The sequence below is a fragment of the Cucurbita moschata genome, unplaced genomic scaffold, assembly GCF_002738365.1.
Source record: "Cucurbita moschata cultivar Rifu unplaced genomic scaffold, Cmos_1.0 Cmo_Scf00098, whole genome shotgun sequence".
Taxonomy (NCBI): Eukaryota; Viridiplantae; Streptophyta; class Magnoliopsida; order Cucurbitales; family Cucurbitaceae; genus Cucurbita; species Cucurbita moschata.
Window position 1 is genome coordinate 494,498 of NW_019268614.1, and position 4,488 is coordinate 498,985.

Below are 4,488 nucleotides of genomic sequence, written 5' to 3' on the forward strand. Positions count from 1 at the left end.
CAGCTAAAAGAAATCCCAAAAATGAGTAGAAGGTTGAGAAGCACATAATATCAAAGCTGGACTGAATGACTGACATGCAATTCTACCACAAGAATGACATGAAACTTATAAATGGCAGAGATGATGCTCATATTTTAAAGGGGAACTTTTCAACTTGAGAGATCAATTTCGTTCATCACAAATCTGATTTTTACATAATAATTTGTGGGTATTTATAGTCTCCCCACAAAAGAAGTTAGTCGGTGGGATTTAATCTTGATCTCCCTTAATCTCCACAAAAGACGAAGTCAATTTGACAATTCTACCCTTACAAACTTTATGAAATTAAAAATAAATAAAGTTTTCTAACAACTCATGTAATGATGCTTGCAACTTCATCTGCTCCTTCAACCGTGTAAATATTCACTTCTGAAGCTCTAAATGGTCCTTCCTCAATCTAATAAGCTTGTAACACATGGAATAATAGCTGAACTGAGTCTATCCAATTTTATAGATGAAGAATGAATGCTTGTTGAATCTTATTGGCCTTGGATTGTGTAATAGATCCAGTTGGAACATTTGGAACACCGTGATCTGTATCATCATACCCCTCTTCAAAAGGATTTGTCCTCGAATCAGAAAATCATCACCTAGATCAAAAGAACTCAAGTCAGCAACATTGAAAGTAGAATGTGCTGAAAATTCTCATGAAAGATCATTTTATATGCATTGTTATTAATTCTTTCAAGGACTTGATAAGGGTCATTCCCTCTTGGATGTAACTTTGTCTTCGTTTGAGATGGGAATCTCTCCTTGTGGAAATGTATCCAAACCTAATTACCGGGTTCAAAAATGATTTCATTCCGTCCTTTGTTAATTCTTGAAGCAACATTAAAATTTTGTTTCTCAATTGTCTCCTTCCCCTCCTTATGCAATGTTTTGATCCCATTTGCCTTACTTGTGGCTCCTTTACTCACAAAAATATTAGAATGAATAGAAAGCAAATCAAGACCCGTAAGTGGATTAAATTCATAAACAACTTCAAAAAGAGAACAATGAGGGGCAAACTTCGTCCCAATAGAATGCAAATCAAGACGCGTAAGTGGATTAAATCCATAAACAACTTCAAAAAGAGAACAATGAGGGGCAAAAATTCATCCCAAGACTTAATATTCTTACAAATAATAGCCCTAAGGGATGCTCCTAATGTTCTATTAACCTCATTAATCTGAAGATGACATGTAGTTGAAAACAATAATTTGTTACCCAATTTATGACTTAATATTCTTATAAATAATAGCCCTAAGCAATGTTGCTAATATTTTATTGACTACCTCAGTTTGCTCACGATGACATGCAGTTGAAAACAATCATTTGGTACCCAATTTATCCGCCATACTTTCCAGAAGTGACTTAAAAATTTAACATTCCTATCTTTTTTTGTGTGCAGCAAACATTGACAACGTTGACTACAAAACTTATAAACATCGTGCTTCATGGCAAAAGTCATATGGATCGTGATGAACATTTTCTCTCATATCTTGGTTTCGCTAACTAAAGTTTTCCAATAACTCCCAAACTTCATTACCTTATATAAGCTCTTGGGATAAGGATTCATATAACATTTCATAAAATAAGATCTACCGATGAATTTCATAGCATTTGAAGGTCATCTAGGTCATGAACCGAAGGTAAATTACCTAAGGGGCATTATGGTCATTTTACACCGTTTCTTGGTTTACCTACTTATCCTTATCCAATTACCACCAAATTTCATATCTAACTTCAAGATACTATAATATGCTCAGTATTAAAATTTGATAGGCAGCGGAGCTCATATAGTGGGTTATTTTAGCATTACTTAAATCTCAAGGTATTTGATCGGTTTAGGGTCTTAACTAACGGTTCTTTAGGTTTTTCTTTCATATATCCTTAATTCATACTTGATTTAGAGTTCATATGAAAATCCAACCGATTTCTACATGTATTTCTTAACAAAGAGTCCAAGGTGGCTACTTGCCTCGTCGCCGACGTTTGGGACCTCCATTCTTGAGCTTCCAGTATCTGAATGTAAGAGCCGTACAGATGGCAATAAGTGAGGAGAGAGAAATGCAAGCTGTACTACTCTTTTAGGGTTTTTTTTTTAAAAAAAAAAGAAAAAGAAAAGAAAGGGAGAGCCCGCGGGGTGGAGAAGAAAAGAAAAGAAGAAAGAAAAAGAAAAGAAAAGAAAAGAAAAGAAAGGGAGAGCCCGCGGGGCGAGAAGAAAAGAAAAGAAGAAAGAAAAAGAAAAGAAGAGAAAAGAAAAGAAGAGAAAGGGAGAGCCCGCGGGGGGAGAAGAAAAGAAAAGAAGAAAGAAGGAAGAAAAGAAAAAAAAAAGAACGAAGAGTAAGAAAAGAAAAAAAAAGAAGAACGAAGAAGAAGACAGAGGAGAGGGTGGAACTGTGGAGACGAACGACGGAGCCTGAGGCGCTCGTTAACGACAGTGGGCCAAACGGTTGAGGAAGGGAGTACACCGACGGTAAGTTCTAGTGGTGTGATTTTCGTTGTTGTTTTCCAAAACCCTAACACATTTTGTGGGATCGATGTACCTATGTTATAGTCGAGGGAAGTTGGTGAGTCCTTGTGAAGAAGACATGGGGTGTTGAGAGGAAGAAAAGATCAAGAACGAGGTGGGAAGAAGAAGCTGAAAACTGAGGGGGCACGAACCCTACCCGACCCACCTGTACAGAACCAAAACTCGATTAAGTTTTGGGAAGTCTACGATCAGGTAAGTAACCATCTAGAGCAAGTCTTTTTGTAATTGCTTGTAGGAGTGAGTTTGGACTTGTGGCCAAACAGTTTAGTAATATATGTAGGAATGGATATAGTTAGTTCATGGAGATGTACTTCAATAATGTGTGTGATTGTACTTTGGTGATCGTTATGGTTATATAGTTTCGTTGGCCTGAATGTGGAATCTCGTATAGACATGTGAAATGGTATGTTTCAATGTTGAGCTAGGTGGTTATTATGTGACTTAGCGTGGTGACGTGTTGTCGCCGTGGTTCTTTGTTAGGCACTAGGCGTGGGGCTTGGGTAGTCCATTGCTACTCCTTGACTGTTCGATGAGTTATTAGGTGCTAATAATTATAAGTTAGGAAGCACATAATGACAATGTACCGTTTTAGTAGTCACCCACAAGGGGTTGAGGGTAATCATAATATATTATTGTGATAAGAGGTGCTTAGTGGGACGAGCCATGACCTTTTACTGATCCAGTTGAGCGACATAAGACAGGTAGTTACTGTTCCTAAGACAGGTAGTTTTACTGATCTGAGCCGGCAAGGGCGTAAGATAGGTAGTGACTGACCAAGCCTTGCGAGGCATAGTGGCAGGTAGTTGCTGATCTTGGGAATAGCTGGATGTTGCCAGGCACCCCTAGGTCTCTGATTAGTGACTAATCGAGCTCAAAACTTAGAATCCCGTGAATAGGGCTAAGTTCGACAAGAGCTTACGAGCAAGTTGTTTACTGGGTATTGTTTATATACTCATCCTGTGTTGTTTGCTATTTTTCAGGAGAAAAGTAGACTCTGGGTCGGTGGCGGGGACGTGTGGAGTCGTGCAGCTGCAGAAGGGGGGCCCTTAGATCGAGTCCTCTTCTCCCATGTCATTTTGGTTATGATTTTTGACATCTTTGAAAACCTACTATATTTTGTAACCGTTGTGTTTATGTGACCCGCAAATCTTCGTTATGTGTTTTATATTTTTTTGGAAATGTATCTGAGACAACTTTTAACTTTCAGTCCCTTGTTTGAACTACAAGAAGTGTTGAAAAGTTTTTTTTACTCCTGAGTCCACGTGGCGACCCATGATTCGGTATTTTCCGAAGATCGGTCGTTACATTGAATTACTTCAAATTTTCGTCCACGTACTCCTTATTGTGTCTAGTTTATGAAACCATAATGTTTTTATGAGAATCGGTCTGGAATGGAGTTAAAATTGAGAAAACTCAAGAAAATGTCAAATTTTGAGTTGACTTGGACAATTCAGTTGAACTGGCCATATCATCGTTTTCTTCCTCTGAACAGGAAGAAGATGCGCATTTTTCACGTCACCGCCATCTGAAACTCAGCCTGTACAGCCACATTTACAGCGTTTCTCTCCTTGATTTCTTCGTGAAACTTAAAGATGGGTGTTACAAGAAAGGGCTAGGGATTGATTTGATACCTTCTCATGGAACGTAGCCTAAGATATTCGCTTCAAAAGTTCATCCAAAATCTGATTTATCGATGGAGATAAAACAAAAGATTTCTTATTGGGTAGCCAATTCTAGGGGTTTCAAGGCCCTATTTCTTCATTGAACCTCTTCCATATCTTTTTTCAGGCTAAAGGAATTGGTTTGGAGGAAGGTCTTTGAGTGTAGGACCTTAATTTCCAGAAATCGTTCTCGGTATGCAACTCACTCGAAACGCCAAATTTTTTATCTCTTGGGTAGCTTGTTCTACGATGTTTCAGCTCTCAATTCCTTCA

The 4,488-nt window shown here is 38.1% G+C and overlaps 1 long non-coding RNA gene across 1 annotated transcript; it reads left to right on the top strand.

The window, feature by feature from the left end:
• The first annotated feature begins 2,379 nt into the window (after positions 1-2,379).
• Positions 2,380-3,737, top strand: LOC111439637. Its single transcript, XR_002709830.1, has 3 exons — positions 2,380-2,497; positions 2,579-2,746; positions 3,535-3,737. It is a non-coding gene; the product is annotated as an uncharacterized LOC111439637 (long non-coding RNA).
• Positions 3,738-4,488: the final 751 nt, after the last annotated feature.